General features: G+C 43.0%; 1 protein-coding gene across 8 annotated transcripts in view; it reads right to left on the bottom strand.

Moving 5' to 3' along the window:
* Positions 1–22369, bottom strand: part of CACNA2D3 (calcium voltage-gated channel auxiliary subunit alpha2delta 3) — a 933834-nt gene that overhangs the window by 834794 nt on the left and 76671 nt on the right. The window contains exon 1 of one of the 8 annotated variants that reach the window (XR_004272351.1): positions 15341–16791. The exons of the other annotated variants lie outside the window; for them this stretch is intronic. The gene's annotated coding sequence lies outside the window, so the exon portion shown is untranslated. Of the gene's footprint in view, positions 1–15340; positions 16792–22369 lie in introns of those variants that run through there. 8 annotated transcript variants of the gene reach the window in all.

Raw genomic sequence — 22369 nt, 5'->3', positions numbered from 1 at the left:
GTGGTTGTGAAAATGAAATGAGGAAATGCACTCAAAGCACTTTGCCTGTGCCTGGCATGGAGGAGACAGGATGAATGTCTTTGGCTGTATAGCAAATTCTTCCTCACCTCCAGCCAGCCACCCACTCTCTCACTCCCTCCATTCCTACCCAAGGCCTCGTAGGCAAGCTCATCATAATGCCTCAACATCTTAGATGAGCTGAGCGTCAGCAGCAAGAAAGTTAGGAAGCCATTCAGTCATGTACTCTATAAATGATCCCTAAGAACCTACTCTGGGCCAAGCAGTGTGCTGGGCTCAACAGCACAGCTGAGCAGGACACCCTCAGCCCCAGCTCTGGAGAGAAGACAGGGAAACCGTGACAGCCCAAATGAGTCATGGTTGTAACCAGAGCTACAGGAGGAGACAAGTGGTTTGGTGGCCAGGGGAGGTTTCCTGGGACACAGATGATGGGGGCTGAGACCTGTGGCCAGAGGATGGGCCTCATGCAGAGGAAACAGCATGTGTGGGATTCCTGAGGCTCCAGGCTGCCCAGCCTGGAAGGGGCTGCCGGGATGGTGGGAATAGCTCTAAGGCAGAAGTCTACACGCCTGAGCCCTGCTACTCCTCCAACTAGAGAGCCCTTTTGTACCCAGTTACCACACTCGAGAGTGGCTTCATTTTCTAAGCTGATCATCTGTCATTCTTTCAGTGCTACGTTAGTATCTGAGATTTGTAAATTCAGCTATATATTGGTCAATTTCCATTTTTTTAAAAATGTATTTTAACAAACTTTTTCTATATAGGGAATGTTAGACAATAATCACACACTTAATTAATGAGACTTTCCTGAAAACCTAACTGATAAGAGCAATTAATTATGTCTCAAACACGCTTGCAATCCATGCGAGAAAAACACTGGTTCTAACAGAGCAGGCTGACTGAAACAAAGTTGGAATACACATTCTTAGCACCCACAAAGAAACAATTCACCAATTACTGACATAAAAGAAAAAAATGCGACTTTTTCATATTTTAAATAGTCCTCCGTATGGAAGTTCTCAATCAAAACTTTTCTTGAAATTCCTTTAAAAAAGAGAAGAGCAAACAATTCTAGACATTCAAAAGGCACAGGTGGCACAATAAGATGCCAAGTGCAAAAGCAAGCCTGAGGTTTTCATTGGATATTTAGTGTACAAGAATCTCGGTTTGTAAGGAGAGAGAGTGTTCTTTTATTAAGAAAAATTGTTGCTTCCTTTCGGCCGGAACCGCCATCTTCCAGTAATTCGCCAAAATGACGAACACAAAGGGAAAGAGGAGAGGCACTCGATACAGGTTCTCTAGGCCTTTCAGAAAACATGGAGTTGTTCCTTTGGCCACGTATATGCGAATTTATAAGAAAGGTGATATTGTGGACATCCAGGGAATGGGTACTGTTCAAAAAGGAATGCCTCACAAATGTTATCATGGCAAAACTGGAAGAGTTTTGTAACATTGTAATGTTACCCAGCATGCTGTTGGCATTGTTGGCATTGTTGTAAACAAACAAGTTAAGGGCAAGATTCTTGCCAAGAGAATTAATGTGCGTATTGAGCACATCAAGCACTCTAAGAGTCGAGATAGCTTCCTAAAACGTGTGAAGGAAAATGATCAGAAAAAGAAAGAAGCCAAAGAGAAAGGTACCTGGGTCCAACTGAAGTGCCAGCCTGCTCCACTGAGAGAAGCACACTTTGTGAGAACCAATGGGAAGGAGCCTGAGCTGCTGGAACCTATTCCCTATGAATTCATGGCATAATAGGTGTTAAAAAAAATAAAAGACCTCTGGACTGTAAAAAAAAAAGAATTGTTAATTAATTGCCACCACCTTGTCAGCATGTTTCAAGACATGCCCTATACTACCAGACTCTGGAGATTACGAGTGGGCACAACCGCCAAGCTTTCAACAGGACTGAAACCACCACAAGAACGCACCAACACACATCTGTCAACGTCAAAACACGGAGAGGGATGCTGAAGGTCCCCTAACATTGGAAGACACCGGAAACAAGCCCAAAATGCTTATGCAGGGAGGTCATTTGCTGAAAGCCAGTACATAAGTAACACTTCCCTTGTATGAGAAAAAAAGAGATTGTAATGCCAAGTAGAAATGAGCAAAAATCCCTCAGCTTCCTTTGAATGAAGGGAAACCCAAGGGGTACATGGTTCACTCTCCAAACCTGCAGAGTTCAGGCAGATGTCAATAAAGGTCTGCAAAACAAGGCATCCAGAATGCTCCTAAGACAACCACATTCATCCCCCCGAACATGAGATGGCAGTCCCTAGAAAAACAGAGCGGATATCCCAAAAGGCAGGAATCCCAGTCCAAATGAATAGGTGCAAGTCAATGGCGTCTAGCTCTCCAGGTCAAAGAGTTGGGGGAGGCATAGGGAGCCCTGAGCTATAGCATTTGCTGACTTCCAAGGTGTAAATACTTTCAGCCAGGCCTATTTCAAGCTAGCAACATGAAGTCACTTCACAAACACAACATTGGGAAAAGCACAATCAGCTTTTGTGAGCTGGTATGAGGCAGCTCCAGCACCCACTGAAGTGGGTAAGAGGGAGACAGGGCTGACATACAAGGTTTTCATGTTCAGGGCGTGCGACCTACAGGAAAATATGGGTTTCTAACTGTGGAGGGCACCATATACCCCCAAAGATGTCCATGTCCTAATCCCCAGAACTGGTGAATATTATAAGTAATATCACATGAAAAAGGACAGTGCAAATGGGATTAAGGATCTTTAGATGGGGAGATTATCCTGGGTTATCTGGGTGGGCTAATGCAGTCATGAGGTCCCCATAAGAGACAGGGAGATGACAGTGAAGGAGAGAGAAGCAGAGGTTGGTGTAATGCCACTGTTGGAAGAACCACAAGCCAAGGACAGCCTCTAGAAGCTAGAAAAAGCAAGGAATAGATTTTTCCCTAGAGCTTCCTGAAGGAACAGAGATCTTCTGACATTTTGATTTTAGTGTTTATATAAAATCAGTTTTGGACTTGCCACCTCCAGAACTACTAAATAAATTTATGTTGCTTTAGGCCACTAAGTTTGTGATATTTGCTACAGCAGGAAAAAGAAACTAACACACTGACTAAAATCACGTTCCAAGTCACACAAATGTGTGTGGGGGGTTAATACACTAACATCTAGAAGAAATAAAAACTGTAAGACAGAAGTTACAAAACAGAACTCTTCCCCTCACCCTAGGGTCAAATTGGACCTGCAGATTTAAAAACTTAAGCCAGCTTTCAATACGTAGACAGGTCATGTTTTAAAACAAATCATATTTTTTCAGGCTTGTCTGGGAAAAGCAGACAAGTAACCCCACTGGCCCCAGATCCCACAGGGCAACATCAGCTGAGAGGGATGCAGTCACAGTCTACCTGCCCACCACCCTCATCCAGAAGAGGTGGCCAATCCAGTCCCTGGGATGTGAGAGTGGGAGACCCCCGCTGTAAGCCAGGCTTGGCTGCAGCACAAAGAGGCAAGATGTGAAGGGAATAATCTCACAAAGTGGGAGGGTGGTCTCCATCACCCATGGGCTTTCCAGGGGGGTTGGGAGTCAAAAGAAGAGAGGGGATAAGACACTTTTCTCTCTCTCTTTCTAATACATTGCGCTCTCTCTCACTCTCTTTCTGTCACACACACACACACACACACACACACACCCTTTTCTAACACACTCTCTCCCGAACACAACTCTCTAACACCCCTCTCTCTCTAACACACCTCTCTCTCTCACTCTCTCTCTCTGGCCTATATTAATTTCCTGGGGCTGCTGTAACAAATAACCACAAACTTGACATAAAAGAACAGAAACTTACTCTCTCCCAGTTCTGGAGGCCATGCATCTTAGATTAGCATGTCAACAAGGCCACATTTCCTCCAAAGGAGCATCCATTCCTTGCCTCTTCCAGCTTCCAGTGGCTGCTGGCATTCCTTGCTGTTCCTCAGCTGAAGTCTCTTCACTCCAATCTCCGCCTGTCTTCACATCCCTTTCTTCTCTGTGTGTCTGCATCTCCCTTTGCCGCTCTCTTTTTTTTTCTCATTTTTGAAAGTTTATTATTATTATTATTATTATTATTATTGTACTTTAGGTTCTGGGGTACATGTGCAGATCATGCAGGATTGTTGCCTAAGTACATATGTGGCAAGAACACAGGGAGAGGAGCCTCTCTTTTACAAGGATACTTGTGAGAGCATTTAGGACCCATCTGAATAACCCGGGGTAATCTCCTCATCTCACAATCCTTAATTACACCTGCAAAGACACTTTTTCTAAATAAGATAACCTTTACAAATTACAGGGATTAGGACTTGGTATCTCCAGGTGGTCACATCCAGCCGACTACAGTGTCCATCATCTCTCTAGCTCAGGGCAAGGTATGGGACAGCCCAGACAGAATCCAGGGGAAGGGACATCACCATTGGCTGAGGCTGCAGGGAGGAGGAGGCGGCAGAGGCTTCCAAGCCAGGTCCCCGGGGGCAGAGACCTGCCTGTCCCCATAAGGTCATTGCTCTGCTGAACATACTCTGGCTGCTTCCCCACCGCACCAGAAACACACTCCTGCCTCCCTCCCAGGCCCCATCTCCAGCCCTCTCCCTTGCTCACTGCACGCTGTGCCTGCTCCTACATCTCAGTTCCCATGGGCCTTCCTCAGTCAGGAGGCCATCCCTCATTGCCCCCAGCCATCCAACAGCACTCACTGCCTCCTTTTACTTTCTCCATAGCACTTGTCACCACCTGGAATTGCTCTTTGAGTTCTACTTAGTTCTTCTTTGTCTCCCATCTACCAAACAGAAGCTCTATAAGACAAGGAGCCACGGCTGAACTTGGCCCCGCAGCATCCTGAAAGCACACACAAGCAGGTGCGCTAAAATGTAAGCGCTAGATGGCTGGTTTCCTGATTTCTCCTTCCTAGGATGGTTTAAGTTCTGGCTGAGGAGTCCTGTCTTCCACCTGGGCTTATTTTTGACAAAAACAAAACAGTTAATGCATTACTCCTGGGTCTCCTTCAAGTGTACTCAATTAAATCACTGATGGCAAAAAGCTTTCTAACTCCAATTATGCTGTGCCACCTTCCAGCTGGAGGGCAAGAAGCCATCACGCCTTCTTTGAAATGCTTTTTCCTCATCTAATTAGTTTAAAATGTTGATATTACTCTATCAGTTCCACTACAGGCCTCGCACTTTGGTGCTCACAGCCCATCCCTAACACACCTGGTGGACAGCTGGATGGCAACTGGATAACGGCCTGTCCATGCAAACTTTAGACAGCAGCAGCAGACTTCAACCAGTATGCAAGTATTGGCTTTTGTTTATTATTATAGAAAGCACACATATACTTGGAATACTTAAAGATCATCAAAACATCATTGAAACGTGAAGTATATTACTGCAAAAAGACTGATAGCAAAAATCTTGGTAGTTCAGAACACAAAGATTCTATCTCTCAAAGCCTGTGCTTCCTTAGTTGACAAATACCCTCTGCAAAGAGTGGGTGTCAGGCTTTCCACACGGTGCTTCTGCCTTGCCCCTTCCCACCACACACACACATGTACAACTAAAACTGCAGGCTAGTGAGCGTCACAGGATACACAGGAACAGAGTGCACAGCTCTCAAAGGGCTCAGCCACTCAAGAACAGTGAATATCACCTAATCTGGGGGACCAACACAGAACTGTTGCGTTTTTATTTAACAAACTAAGGACATTAAAGAGGACACACACACGTACCTTCCACAATCACGATCGTTCCATAAGAGAAAGGATATTTGAAGTTAAAAAAAGAAAAGGAGTAAGCTCAGAATAAAGAACTTAGCTCTTGAACAGAATAAGTTTCCCGGCATGAATGCCTCCCTGCATTATCTTTATTTCTCTTCCAGTAGCGGAGGCCAGAGGAAATAAATTTCTCACCCAGGGGCACAAGGGTGATTTTGTGAGCCAGTGACTTTGGAAATTCTGTGTGTAAGCCTGTTCTAAGAACTGAGGCTGAGTGACCAATGAAAAAGTAAAGGATGCATGACCCCACCTCCCACCCTCACCACCTCTGTTCACTTGGAAAAGGGGGCACTTCCTGGGCAATGCATGGCAAACCCAGACAACAAAGACAAGCTAGATCTTGTCTTCTACAATAAAAGGCCAAGCCCACCTGTGCATAATAATTTTAATAGGGAATGGGGGGACTGGTACACAGTCAAAAGGTACAGAGTTTCAGTTGGGATGAACAAATTCTGGAGATCTATTGCACAGAATAGCCACTATAGTTAATAATACTGTATTGTATGCTTGAAAAACACTAAAACAGTAGATCTTAAATGTTCTCACCACAAAAAATGAGAATTATGTGAGGCTATGGGGATGTGAATGGGCTTACTTTAATTATTTCCTAATGTATACACAGATTAATCAAAACATCACATTGTATACCATAAATATATATAATTTTGTCAATTATACCTTAATAAAGCTGGAGGTGGGATATTTGAATGGAGATAAAGCAGGGACAGAACTTTTCTCTCTCTCCTCAACCCAAGGGGCCCTAGGCTCCCATGGCTACCCTCCTGAGAAGCTGACATCAACTAGGAGGGTGTGGACAATAGGGCCTGGGAGGGGACAGATGAGGTCACAGCCACATCTCAGCTGATTGATGCCTGGAAGATGTCGCATCTGAGGACCGCTACTCTGGGGTATTGTGCTTTATTCAGGACTCTCTTCTCCTATCAGGCTTACTGGAAAGACTCCAGCCAAAGGGCAAAGGCTTGGGTGTTGTATCTCAGCCCTTGCTCCGCCCAACCTCTGAGCTCCAAATGGTAAGAACTATGGTGAGCCAGGCACGTGGCTCACGCCTGTAATCCCAGCACTTCGGGAGGCCAAGGTGGGTAAAAATGCAAAATTAACCAGGTGTGGTGGCACATGCCTGTAATCCCAGCTACTCAGGAGGCTAAGGACAATAGGGCCTGGGAGGGGACAGGATGAGGTCACAACTAGATCTCAGCTGACTGATACCCGGAAGATGTTGCATCTGAGGACCCCTACTCTGGGGTATTTTGCTTTATTCAGGACTATCTTCCCCTATCAGGCTTACTGGAAAGACTCCAGCCAAAGGGCAAAGGCTTGGGAGGTGGAGGTTGTGATGAGCTGAGATCACACCATTGCACTCCAGCCTGAGCAACAAAAGCAAAACTCTGCCCAAAAAAAAAAAAAAAAAACCATGGTGAGCACCTCTCACTCTGTCCTTACTACCAGTATTTTGGTGTGATGAGACATAAAAACACCAGTGTTGTCATTTTGGTCTAGTGCTGTCACCTCTAGACACTGGCATGGGACAGGGATATATCAGAGCTGCCTCTTCCTGACTGTGCTGCGGCATCCTCTCCATACCCTGGCACAATGCCTCAGCACCTAGCCAAGCTGTTTAAAACACCAGTCACGCCTCTCTTTCAGCTCTCATGCAGATGCCTTGAGTAGTTTCCTCATGCGACCTGCAGCAAAAAGCACTGGCTCGCAGTAATGAGGGCCACAGCAGATAAAATCTATTCACTTCTTCAACCTACCTTTAGGGACAGCCCACTGTGTAATGACCAGGTCCTGCCTTTTCACTCCAGATCTTATCCCTTAGGGACCAGGGAGAAGGGGCCTCTGCTTATCTTCCCTGAGGGCTGTGATGCAGAGGTCAATTTTAGAGGTCCTCTGTGTGTTTACCAATCAAATGAAAGGTCTGGAAAATATTAAGAATGTGGCATGTGGAAATACTTGTAATTGGCAAAATGTAAATGCTGGATGTTTGAGGCATGATAAGTGACAGGTATAATAAACTGATTAATTCAGTGAGAGTCTTCTGGAATATGAGAATTTGCCAGCTTTGTTCCTGTCAGAGGCATCTGTGGTCTTTGAGTCTCCATGAGATTCTCTGAAGGTCATATGCCAACAAGACCTGACCTCCAGCATCCAAGGGGTCTCAGCAAATGCCTTCATCCCCATATTTCCACTTAAAATGCCAAGGCTCAGGGCATCCCACTATAGTAGGGTTGACCCAGTGGTAGACAGCCACTCAACTGACTCCTGGGCCTTTCTCCTCTCTGTATTTTCCTACTGAATGGGCTCTATCAGCAAAGTTTTCAAGAGGGACTCCAGGCTGGAGGTATCAGTGCCATAAGCTTTCTCCCCAACAATCTAAGTGAACATAAATAATTTCCCTCATTTGATTCATTTTTACTTCCATCCTCCTGCTGTTCTGCACTATGAGTCTCCATATCTATCTTTTCCCATTACTAGAAGAAAACCTGACAATTGCACAGTATGCTATTTTACTCTGTTCCCCATGATGTCAAATGAAACTGGTGGATCCACATCTCATCCCTGCATTCAGCAGCCTGAAGGTGGCAGGTCACAAGGAATTCCTTAATTCAGCCACCATCCCTTGAGCAATGCGAAGAAATGCATGCTCCTCTCCTTGGGTGAGAACTACAGGAAGAAAGAAGGAACTGTTATCTTCTACAGACAGATACTGATGGAGACATCCAGTAAGGACAATAAACCGAAACCAAGGAAGAATACTGAGGGAGTAATTGCTCCTGTATTACCAATGTTCCCTAGGGGTTGAGGCAGGAGGGGTGGCCTTTAATGGCTCAAAGCCACACTGGTGAATAGCCACATTAACATTATAGAAAAATACTAATTAAAACAACCAGAGAAGGCCTGCAAAAAAGAGGTTTTACTATTTCTATTTAAACTACCCCATTAACAGCCTTCTAAAAAGGTAAAAAAAAAATTTTTTTTAATAAAATAAGGTTTTCAGGAAGCAAATTAGCTGGGCATTTTCCTAAAGGAAGAAAACTTGACCCAGTTTCAGTGATCAAGAGCCATTTGTGGACGCATTCGTTAGCTCCAGGCCCCCTTCCCAGCCACTGAAGCGGGTCATCTGGAGGCTTCACAATAAACAATTGACAGTGCAGATTCTGACCTTGGCTCACCAGCTCAGGAGCCCGCCTGATGTACACAGATTAAAGGCTACTTGTGAGGAACTATGGAAATATATGAGCTCACATATGGAGAAGGGCAATTAGGAGCCCTAGAGGGCCTCCAGAGGCCAGAAATGTACTCACTGCATTCCAGCATCATCTCATTAATCCTCTAGAATGTCCTGTGAGGCAGGTCTTGTCAGCATCCACATTTCACACTTGAGAATACTGAAGCCTGAAGGCAGAGGTTGAACCCTCCCTTCCCTCCATCAGCTCTGAGTACAAGACAGACATTCCTAACTCTGTAAACCAAAAATAAAATTCTAAGACATCCCCCACCTCCAATTATCTAAATGGATCCCTCCCTTCTCAACCCAGGGCATTCCAAAGTTAACGTGAAAAACTAATTCAGGCCATGATGGGAAGTGGGGGTCAGACACACCTCAATATACACTCCTCCCTCTTGGAATTCAGGAAACGCCAACCAGCATTAACATCAACAGACACTTTAAGTCTGATAAGCAACATTTACAATCTATTTTCTCTGAAGCCTGCCACCTGGAGGCTTTCTCTGGACGGTAAGGTAAAACTCTGGTCTCCACAACCCCTTATCATTATAACCCAGACAATCCTTTCTATTGATTCCAGCCCTTTAGGTAATTACTTAACTCTTTCAACTGACTGCCAATCAGAAAAGGTTTAAATCTACCTATAATCTGGAAGTTCCCTCCCCCCACCACTTCAAGTTGTCCTACCACTTCAAGTTGTCTTGCCCTTCCAGATAGACCAATGTACATCTTACAGGTATTGCTTGATGTATTATGTCTCCCTAAAAGATATAAAAGCAAGCTATACCCTGACCACCTTGGGTATATGTCATTAGGGCCTCCTGCGGCTGTGTCACGGGCACATCCTCAACCTTGACAAAATTAATTTCCTAAATTGATTCAGACCTGTCTCAGATACTTTTGGGTTCACCACACTGAACTAGTCTATTAACTATTGATCAGGAATTTTTTTTTCCATTCCCTGAGCCTTACATTCCTCAAGGTGTCTGGGGGTTTCTTGGCAAAACAGAGGTGGGTGAAGTTGAGATTTCTGTGCCTTCCCTGCAGCCTTACTAGCTAAAGAAACTCATCTTGTTTCATTTGTGCCTTTGCCACATTGTGCACCATGCTCTCCATTTTTTAAACAAATCTAATACCTAAAACCTAAAATGTAAAAAACTAGGGAAAGAAAAATAAGTTACATTTTATAATATATCTTTTATAAAATAACTCATACATCTCTTTAAATAACAGTTTCCCTTTCACAAAGCATTAATTCATAAATGTCTATGTACACTGGTAAAGAAGCAAATAACAGAGAACAATAAAAGTATTGAGTCCTTGTCTACTAGGACAGCAATTAAGAACAGTAGGAAGAAAGTATTCAGTTTATTAAAAAAATATGTGAGTCTAATTAATTCTTACATTAAAGAATACATGTAGTAAGGAGCAGGTAATGGTGTCATTCAGGGGTAAGGTTCCAAGGTAGGGGTATTAACTGGCGCGACCCATCTAAAGGCTGTGTGTGTTGGTAATTTATCAAAATTACCAACACACACAGCCTTTATCCCTACATTTCCACCTCCAGGAATCTAGCCTAAAAGTGTCCACAGGTGAAATGATGTATGTGCAGGGTATTCACGGTGGCACTGTGGATAACAACACAAGACAGGTCTCTCAAAGGGACCTGGTTAAAATTATAACAACCATTCATACAATGTCCTACTGTGCAGCTATAAAAAGAACTAAGGAAGTGTTTGCTTTGATATTGGAAAACTTCCAAAATGTATTCTTAAATGGAAAAAAGCAAAGCTTCTAGCAACATGTATAGTGTGCTACCACATGTAAAAAATTAAAGAAGAGGGGAAATAAGAAGATATATTAGTAGTGGCTTCTGTTTCCATACACATATATCCAGAGGAATAAATACATAAATATCAATTATTACCTATCTGGATGGAGAGTGAGAATTGGACAAAGGGAAAAGAGGTGAAAGATGAGGTTTCTGTGTTCCTTTTCATACCTGTTTGATGCTTAAGACATATATATACTATCTCTTTTAAAAGTTAGATAATATTCATGTATGCCCTGTCAGTATATATTCAGTTCAGTTAACATATTCTTCCATTAAAACATGGGTACCCAGTGCCCCTTCTCAGGGTGCAGCCTGGCAGTGTTTTACGCATTACCAAGGACTACCAGAACTCACCACCTCTCTCTGCCTGACTCTTAGTCTCAGCACAGGTCAGGGAGGCACAAGGGTAAACCTGGATGGCAGATCCTTCAGGAGAATAACAAACAGAAGGCTGAGGAGACTAAATCCCCACACGCTTACCAAACTTTCCCAGGGGCCTGTGTGAATTATTGCCAATCCCAGGACACTTTTCTCCAGGATAAAAAGAGCTGCATTTCACTGTCTTTCCAAGTCCATTACCTCATCTACTCTTCTAGCACCCAATCCCTGTCCAACAGATGAGGAAACTAAGTCTGCAGAAGTCCAGTAAACTTAATCTTACCAAGTTCACATACAATCCCAGATTTTCTTACACCAGTATGACCTATCTTACACACACACACACACACACACACGCACACACACACACACACACACACAAATTTTGCATAGCGTATAGATTTTTAAAGTAGATTTGCTAATTTCCTACAAGGAGGTACACTGGGCAGTCTTATTACCTAAGAACTGATTAAACTTACTGTACAGCATTTTAAAAAGAAGGCCACCTTACTGTTCCTCATCCTTAGATGTAATTTCTCAACATCCTAGCTTGACATGACAGAAAGTCACGGCTGACAGGCTGGGCCATAGGTGCCACCTCTGGGCTCATACACACCTCTGCCCACTGCCCCTCATCCTTCTTATTGCTCTACTTTTTTTCCAAACACTTATCACCTTCTAACAAACACTGTATTTTTCTTATTTATCATGCTTGTCTTTACTATCTGCCTTTGCCTCACTGAATATAAGGCCCATCATGGTACGGATCTTCTTTTCTGTTCTCTGAGAGATCCTAAAGGCTTGGAACAGTAGTACATAGTAGATGCCCTATAAACACGTGTAAATCTACCTGAAATCCATTCTCAAAAATCCCCATAAACTAAAAGAGATACACATGCAACATTCATCTCTAAAGGGATTCTGATTTTTAAACAAACTGCTTAGGTATCTGATGACATGGTAGTGGCAAAAAGAGCCCAGAAAATTTACACAGAAAAACAATAAAAAGTTTAAGATCAAACACATTTTGAGAGAACTAACGTATACTTTAGAACATCCTCTGGAGGCGACTATTAATGTTCTGTTCCATTAATATAATCCCAGGCAACTGCTTGAGTCCAGGTTTTGGAAAATCTTTGTTCTTGGAGCAGACAATGAGATGAGAGATTCTACCATTACTGACTGCGGCTCCTGTCTTTCTTCCATCAGAGTTAAAAGCCTTTCACATTATGCATTCTTTAAATAAAGTTGTAAAGGAGCATACCTTCAGAACAGAACACCGAAAATGTAATTTAATGCGTGAACTCCCTTCAGCCTTAGTCCGTACAGAATCGGCACAGGGATAATTACTTTTGACCTCCAATTTCATTAGCTAAAAGTTCTGTGGAAAGTTCTCTCACATCTATGAGACCCAGCCCCAGTTAGAGCATGAGTCTACAGCAAAATTATCAGACACAAAGGGCCGGGAAGGTGAGGTGGGCTGGACAACTGACTTTATTGAAAGACACTTCTAAGGACCCAAATGATCTCCCAATCTTGTTTTGTTACATCCTCAGGGTCTCCAATTATTTCAATGCATATTTTGAAATCTTCTAAAAATTGTATGAGTCCTTGGTTTCAGACAGTGAACTGACCACATTCTGAGACTTCCCTTCTGATATGGGTTGGCTGTGTCCCCACCCAAATCTCATTTTGAATTGTAGCTCCCATAATTCCCACAGGTTGTGAGAGGGACCCGGTGGGAGATAATTGGATCATGGGGGTGGTTTCTCCATACTGCTCTCATACTAGTGAATAAGTCTCACATGAAGTGATGGATTTATAAGGGAAAATTTCTTTCATCTTGTTCTCATTCTTTCTTGTCTGCCACCATGTAAGATGTGCCTTTCACCTTCTGCCATGTTTGTGAGGCCTCCCCAGCCACGTGGAACTGTGAGTCCATTAAATCTCTTTTTCTTTATAAATTACCTAGTCTCAGGTAAGTCTTCATCAGCAGCATGAAAACAGACTAATATACCTCCTCACCACATTCTCAATGACAAACACATGAAAAAAAAAGTTTTTAAATGACCACCTACACAGTGATGCTCCAAAACAAGAAAAGGATACCTGTATAGGCCAGAACTGGATGTGCCTGTCCAAAATGAAAGAAACATGGTTATACTCCATTAAGAAGTGAGACACCTGAGAGTGACAAGGGGCTGGTACCCGCAAGGCCACACAGGGACTAGGCCTGGACACCCACTAACTGGTGAAAATGGGGTGGGGAGTGGGGGAGGTGCCTTCCGAGTCACTGGTCAGAACTGCAAGCTCTCCACGGCCAAAGCAGCGGCCACTCAGATCCTGGCAATTCCATATTGTAAGAGCCTCCCAGCCCAGGGATATTGGAAACCAGCCCTACTAGGGAGATGCCTGAAGCAAACCCACATCTTGAAAGGCAGTTCTGTCTGGGCATGGTGGCTCATGCCTGTAATCTTAGCACTTTGGGAGGCCGAGGCAGGCAGATCACCTGAGGTCAGGAGTTCGAGACCAGACTGAACAACATGGTAAAATCCCATCTCTACTAAAAATATCCAAAAAATTAGCTGGGCCTGGTGGTGAGCACCCATAATCCTAGCTACTCAGGAGGCTGAGGCACAAGAATCGCTTGAATGCAGGAGGCGGACATTGCAGTGAGCTGAGATCATGCCATTGCACTCCAGCCTGGGCAACAAGAGCAAAACTCCGCCTCAAAAAAAAAAAAAAAAAAAAAAAAAACAACAACTAAAAACAAAAGGCAGTTCCATAAACAAGATCAAAAAAACAAACAGAGCACCAGAACACACTCACTACTCACCGTTTTAGAAAAAAGTAAGAAACATATCACAAAATCAAATCGACAACACGGAGCTGTGTGAACTTCCAAAGGGGTCGTGAATCACAAGAGTAGCAGGGAATGTGGGAAGTAGGATTCACACCGAGGCAGACACTCAGCCAGCTGGGCTGTAGATCACTGTTCTGGATAATGGATAATTGTCATGAGAACAGATGCACCGGGAAAGCTAATCCAAAGTAATCTTGTGGAAATGCTTGCTGACAAGTGGCCCTATGTCACGGCTCCCATGATGAAGTGACAGAGAGAAGAGCTTCATCACTTTCCCCTCCTGCCATAAGCACCCTCCTCACTCCCTAGTGACCACGCTCCATGGCCCGCTCCCCATATGGTGGAATGTGCACAGAGCCCGGTCCCTGACATTCCCCAGGTAACTCAGACAAATGCACGTTTCTCCTCTCTGCTGGCTTGGAAGACTGCTACCGGGAATCTTACACCAACTTGCATTCATCCAGGAAGGTTAGCAGCAGGTTTGTGCAAGGAAGAGAAACGTATTACTCCAAGTCTCAGACACAAGATGAAAAAAAATCTACCAATGGGTCCAAGAAAGATTTTCAACTTGGTCTTCAATGCTCTTAAAAGCATAATGTATCCACCCAGGTTACACTGGTGTCAAATCACACAAAAGACACAGTGGTTCCAGGTCACAGGCAAGCCTAGCTGTGCCACTTGCTAGCTGTGTGACCTTGGCCAGTGGCAATATCTCTGAGCTTCACTTTTCTGGTGAAGAAGATGAAGACCCTAGCACATCTCTCCAAGCATTACTGAGGCTGTACATGTAAACTAGTTTGTTGCCATGCATAGAAAGAGCATTCAGCACATACCAACTCTTGTGGCAGGCACTGCCTAGAAGGCCTATTCTTCCTGAGCACCCCAGAAGACTACATTTCCCAACCTCCTTTGCAGTGAATTTAGGGCCGCACGAATGGATTCTGGCCAGTGAATGGCAGTAGAAGCAGGTCTCGTTCCTACCACATTATCTCCTACCCTGTGTCTAGTCATTGTTCATGGCTGACTGGCAGAGTATGCCCTGCCAGGGGCTATAGGAAGTCCCTAGGGAAGAATGGCGCCTCCAGCTAAGAGAGGCCCAGCTCCCCAAGTCACTCCTTGGAAGGGAAATGCATCAGATGGTCATGAGCAAGAAATAAATTTGTATTATGTTAAGTTCCTGAAATTTAGGGGTTACTTGTTTCAACAGCCAGAGTTACTTACCCTGACTAATTCAGCTATTATATAAATCTTCATTTATCAGAAGTAGCCAAATCTCTAAATAAAGAAAAAAAAGGAAAAGAAAATGTAGGAAGGAAATGAAAACTCCAAGCTTATTGGTATAGCTTACTGGTATAAAAGTAAGCTTATTAGCACAGCTTACTGGTATACCAAACTAAGCTTACTAGTACAGCTTAGTGCAACACGGCTGCTGCATAGCTTAGCATTAGCCTCACCCTCTCAAAGCTGGGTCATGGCAGGATTTCACTGTGTTTTCAAGGCTGAGCAATATGCCTCAGGAGAATGTGTGTGAGGGAGAGAACCACTACAATTTGGAAAGGCCAGCAGTAACAAGACCTTCCGCCCAGGACACAGAGTCTCTAGGACTCTTTTAAACACTGTCTCAATAGAGTTTTAGTCTTCTAACCTCATAGTAATCTGAGCTCAGCTCAAAATGTTCCTCTGGGTTAAACCTGTTTGACCTCTCCTCCCAGCATACAGAGAGAGCCACCCCTTCTCAATGTCTCATGGCCTCAGCACCCCCAGCACTGTCACTGTTCAGAATTTCTAGGACTCTTGATTTACTTTTACATTAATATGTGCTTGCAGTAGAACATTTCTAGAAATGCGAAAAGAGAATTTGACACCACTCCCCTTTCCCGATGACATACCCCAGAAATGCCCACAGCTTAGTTGTGGGCATCACCTTCAAACCTTTTCTATGTATAAATAATTATACATTCTATTTATTTTCATCAAGGTAATACATACATATAACCCAGACTTGCCAAATCAATTAAGCAGCCAATACAGGGTGCCCAGTTATATTTAAACTCCAAATAAACAACAGGTATATTTTTAATATAAGTACATCCCAAATATCACATGAGCATAGTTAAATTTTTTAAATATTCACTGTTTATCTGAAGTTCAAATTTAACTGGGCATCCTGCATCTTATCTGGCATCCCTAACATAACTACATTGACTACTCAACATAAAATGACATCCTCCACCCCACCCCTTTCTTACCTCCCTTTCCGTGCCCTCCTCTTCCAACTCAGCACCAACCCCATTCCAGCCCCAGAGGAATGACTTTCAACACTTTTAGCCCTTTACCTTGGTGTTTGCCTCCAAGTTGCTAAATATAAAGAATATTAATATAGCATATCATCAATTATAGGCATTATCAAGTGATGCCTGCTGTGGTAAATAAAGGTTTAGCTCTCACGATAATGTCCTACCTCCTCTTCCTCCATCTCCCTAACAGAGGTATCATAATTTTCAAAACATTCAATAATGTAAACACTGGCCATAAACACATTTTTGTTGCAAAGCCAGGGAGTATGCCATAGTTATATTCCCTTTCTTTTACTACTTTGGTTTTCCTAGTGTGATGAGCTGCCTTATATTTTCACTTGCGACTGGGTGCAGTGACTCACACTTGTAATCCCAGCACCTTGGGAGGTCAAGCCAGGTGGATCACCTGAGGTCAGGCATTCGAGACCAGCCTGGCCAATATGGCAAAACCTTGTCTCTACTAAAGATACAAAAAATTAACCACGTGGTCGTGCATGCCTGTAATCCCAGCTACCGAGGCAGAAGAATCGCTTCAACTTGGGAGGCAGAGGCTGTAGTGAGCCAAGCCACTGCACTCCAGCCTGGGCAACACAGCAAGACTCCGTCTCAAAAAAATATACATACACATATTTTTTTTCACTTGTTAAATTATGTTCTTATCACTAATTTTTCTGTAACAAATCTATTTAAAACCTAGAAATATCATTGTCCAAATATATCAGATTATTTACCAGCTACACTTCCTTTTTCCTGGAGACTTCACTCTAGTTCCTTCCTTCCTCCTCTTCTAGCCAGACTGGGGTCCACCACCCAGCTGTCTTTCTGAGGGGTCTCCCAAGGCATACACTGGATTATCTGTGTTCTAGATCCAATGTCCTCTGCTTGAAGAAAAAGAAAAAGGAGGAGGATCCCATGCTCCAGTTGGCTTATTACTCTTCCCCTGCTCTTGACCAAGAGTCTCAGGATGCAGAAGTCTAGATTGGACGATACCCTCCTAGATTTTCTCTTAGCTCCAGTGTACTGTCGAAAACTTTAATGCCAATCCAATTCCTGATTCTTTATCTGCAAGCTTCAAAACTGTCTTCCTATCCCTGATGTTCTGAATCTCACTACTAAGTGCCTATATAGAGGCTCCCCACCCAATCCCATCCCCCATTACACTGAGTGAGCACTCCCCATCTTGACATTTCGTCTGTCCTGGAAGGCTGTTTTTTACATCTGTGATAACATTCCCCCTCTACTCTGTCCTCACGTAGACGTGGTTAGTCGGGTGTCATGCCACCTACATCAATCTCCTGGCTTGCTATTCATCTTTTACCTAACTCCATGTCTTCATTATTTTATTCTACTTATGGGGAACGTTCTTAACTTTATCTCCAGGCCATCTATTGGATTTTTTATTTTGGCAATCATTTTTCATTTCCAAGTACTTTTTCTTATTCTCTACTTTTTTTAAATAGCTTCCTGTTCTTGTTTTTTTTTTACCTGCAATATATTCTTTCACCTTTGAGGATATGGTAAGTTTTTCTTGCCTTCCATGTCTCCATTTCTTTTTTCTTTTTTTTTCCAAAACAGAGTTTCACTCTGTCACCAAGGCTGGAGTGCAATGGTGTGATCTCAGCTCATTGCAACCTCTGCCTCCCGGGTTCAAGTGATTCTCCTGCCTCAGCCTCCCAAGTATCTGGGATTACAGGCACGTGCCACCACACCCAGCTAATTTTTTGTCTTTTTAGTAGAGACAGGGTTTTACCATGGTGGCCAGGCTAATCTTGAACTCCTGACCTCATGATCTGCCCACCTTGGCCTCTCAAAGTGCTCGGATTACAGGTGTGAGCCACAGGGCCCGGCCCCATGTCTCCATTTCTCTGGAATTCCTTTTTTCTGGTTATTTTGACCTCTCTCTTTCACAGTGGTGATTTTCCTCAAGGTCTGGTTATCTCTGATGTTTGTGCACATAGGACTGGGTACCTATATTAGCCAAGGTTCTCCAGAAAACAAAAACAGAGCTATATACATATGGGTTATCTATATGGTACACACACACACACACACACACACACACACACACACGATTTCCATACATATGTGTATGTGTGTGTACATATATGGAGATTTGTTATGAGGGATTGGCTCATGTGATTATGGAGGTTGGGAAGTTCCACAATCTGCCATCTATAAAGCAGAGACCTAGAAAAGCTGGTGTTGTAATTCAGACCAAGTCTGGAAGCCTGAGAACCAGAGTACCCAATGATAGAAATCTCAATCCAAGGGTCAAAGAAAATGATATGAGATGTCTCAGCTCAAATAGTGAGGCAAGAAGAAAGGGGCGAGTTCCTCCTTATTCTGCCTTTTTGATATCGGTGAGGGGCAGGGAAGTGCTGTGTAGAGAAAGGCAGGTCCCTGGCTAGGGATCAATTTCCTATCCCCTGGCTAGGGACCTGCCTTTCTCTACCAACCCCAACGGACCTAGGTGAGGACAGGCACTACTGCTTTTCACACCCAAATGTTGCATTTTCCAAGACATGAAACCCTAGCAGGGAGACATGAAGGCAGCCAGACATGGAGAGGGGCACATCAGCGAAATAAGACACAAGTGGCTGGACAGCAAGAGGACATGGAGGGAGCACGCCAGTGGAAGAGCACACAGACAGATGCCAGCAGGCCAGCACGCCAGCAGGATGGGCCACTGACCCCCAGGATGAGGCAGAGTTTGGCTGGGGCAGTCGAAGGAGAGCTGGGCCTCTCCAGGAGAAAACCATCTCCTTTCTGGCTCCTGCATCAGCAGAGGGCTACTTTCACTCAATAAAACTTTGCACTCATTCTCCAAGCCCATGTGTGATCCAATTCTTTCAGTACACCAAGGCGACAAGGTAGAGGGTCTAACTGAACTGACTAAGACAAGCTGCCTATAGACAGCTAAGTAAAAGAGCACCCTGTAACACATGCCCACTCAGGTTTCAGGAGCTGTAAACATTCATCCCTAGACACTGCCATGGGGTCGGAGCCCCACAGCCTGCCCGTCTGTAGGTTTGAGCAGCAAGGCACTGAAGAAGCAAGCAACACCCACATTGCAGGCCCTGCAAAGGGGACAAGGGAACCTTCCTGTTTAATTTTGTTCTATTCAGGCCTTCAAAGGATTAGATGGTGCCCACCCGCAATGGGGAGAGCCATCTACTTTACTGATTACACTGATATAAATGCTAATCTCATCCAAAAACCCCATCAAAGACACATGCAGAAATAATGTTTAATCTGGATACTACATGGCCAGTCAAGGTGACAGGCAGAATTGGCCATCACAGCACCCAAGGCTGACTAGAAGCTCTACATATGTGTCGGCGGCGGGGATCCCCAGATGCAGTTGTTTGCTCCAGAGAAAAATCCTCCCACCCCCGAGCTGGTGATTCACTCTGTACTCAACATCCACTCTCCCCAAAGCCCAGCTTGATATCAGAATTTCCTATCCAATCATAGGCTCTTTGGAGAGCCAAGTAGTGGGGAGAGAAGGGACACTACTGATAATTACAATTAATAAGTATTAATAACTTTCAGACATAAACTGGGATTCTCCTGGGACATACGGTCTTCTTACCTACATCTACTATCTCCAGCTTCCTGGTTTTTTGCCAGGAACTGGGGAATCAACAGAATTCTCACTTTGTATATATTGTTTCTCTTTTAACCAAAATGAATCCATGCATTACCTGGATAATTAAAATATGTGTCCTGATTAAGCTGTCTTCCTATTAATCATAGTAAACAGAACACAAGCACTTTTCTCCTCTCCTAAAATGACATTTAAAAAAAACAGTGAAGGAAGAAAGTAGCTATATCAAAAGAACAAAAGGAATGGGGAAGCAACCGCAACAAATGAGATTCATGCATTTTAGAAGACAGAATGAAGAAGACGTGGTAACTGGGACTTTGGGCTGGATTATTCTAGTCTAATTGCCTACAGCAGGAGACAGCCAGATGATCTCATAGAATCCTGAACAGGCTTAGGACACTGAGGTGCCCCATATTTCAGAAGCCAGCAGTGAGTTGCAGGGTCAAAGGGGGGCAATTAGTTGAAAGCCTATTTTCAGGGCAGCTGGTCCCCAGCTTCCTTCTGCACCAAGTGCAGTCACATGACTACTCAACTTCCATGCTTCCCTTCCCATTGTGCACACTGTGAGGTGTATTCCCAGGCTTTGGGGTGCCAGATAAAACACAGGAGCTCAAATAAATGTGAATTTCATGTAAACAACAGTATTTTCTAGTAATAGTATGTCCCAAATATTGCATGGCACATTTTATATCCACAATTAATTGTTGTTTATCTGAAATTCAAATTTAACTGGGTGCCCCATAGTTTAATTTGTTAAATCTGGCAACCCCATTAATGAACAGAAAACTATCAGGAGTAAGTCCATTTGAATTCAGAGTTCTGATGTGCATTAAATGTCATTTTCTGAACTGTATATGGTCAAGGGGTCAGGAATTGCTGAGATGAGTTCCCTGTTTTTATACTTTTGTCCAACTTATTTTATCAGATTTCTGTTAAAGAATGAAACTTGATTTCTCTGTTGTCAATTCAATTTTTCCCTTTATAATTTCTTCTATTGCTTGTATTAGAAAATCAAATACACATTTGGCTAGATGATGATATAGTCTTTCAATAGTTTAATTCCTTACATTTATTTTCTTAATCTGGAATTCACTTGGGGTATAATATAAAATGAAGCTCAAACTCAAATCTTCCACCAAATAGTCCATTGTAGATGATTTACTAAATAATCTTACAATTACCTATAAGTGATTTGAGGACACCTAACAGGGTAAACATTTACTGAACACAACCTAGAAGGGTTGGAGTCTATGTTAAATATTATTTCCATCAATCAACAATTCTTGAGTTAATGCTATACTTCTTTCGTTATTGTAACTTCCAACATTAGAGCAATATTCTTAAATAAGCCAAGCTTTCCCATCATGGCTCTAATTATTTAAAATTTCTTTAATTATCTCATCTTAATATTCAGCACTTTTCAAAGTATATATAATGCTAACTATAATGTGTAATTTAAAATTTTCTGGTAACCGCTTTAAAAGGTAAAAGGAAACAGGTGAAATTAATTTCAATGATGATGTATGGTTTAATCCAATATATACAAAATGTAATCATTTTAACATATCATCAGCATTTTGAAATTATGAAAGATTTCACCTCCATTTTGCTGTACTACATCACCGAAACCCAGTGTTTATTTCACGTTTACAGAGCCTCTCACTTCAGAGCAGCCACACGTACTTCAGGTGCGCAGTGGCTTTCTGTGTGGCTCAGTGGCTATCACACTGGACACTGCAGTTCTAAGTAAACCACGGAATCATTTTAGCAAGTTGCTTCTCCCACAAAATATAATAATAACAATTTTGTGCCATAAATAAATGTTTTCATCGTAAAATCTCAGCAATAACAAAAAACTTCCTATTTTCCTAAGCACTTGTCTAAAATGTTTAGAAAATGAGGAAACAGGAGACAAGTCTATGGGGTCAATATAATCTCAGAGCCATTCAATCCTAAGTAATGAAATGCTATGCAACAGAATACCCGAGAACAGTTCTCCCTGTAGCTTTGCTCCTACTCCGGCAATTACGGCAGGAATGGATACTGAAATGAGAAAAATCACAAATATATGCTAGAGATCATTTGCATTTTATTTTACCTTGATACTTTCCTCCCAGCTGGATATCCACCACTAAAGCTGGAGATGGAATTGATACCACAGAGAAAAATCAGCTCAGCATTCTATGTTAGGAAGTACTCAGTGTATTTTATTTGGTAGTAAATTATTCCGCTTCACAAATATCCTTCTTACTTCTTTGAAATTACTTTTCTCCTAGTTGGTGTAATAATTTAAGGGGCTGGGGCAACAGAAACTTAATACAGAGCATTTTGTGAGAAATTACAGAA

The sequence above is a fragment of the Sapajus apella genome, unplaced genomic scaffold (assembly GCF_009761245.1).
Source record: "Sapajus apella isolate SASKATOON/1434 unplaced genomic scaffold, GSC_monkey_1.0 scaffold23, whole genome shotgun sequence".
Classification (NCBI taxonomy): Eukaryota; Metazoa; Chordata; class Mammalia; order Primates; family Cebidae; genus Sapajus; species Sapajus apella.
Note: the sequence above shows the minus strand (reverse complement) of the source record. Positions and strands in the feature narration are given on the sequence as shown.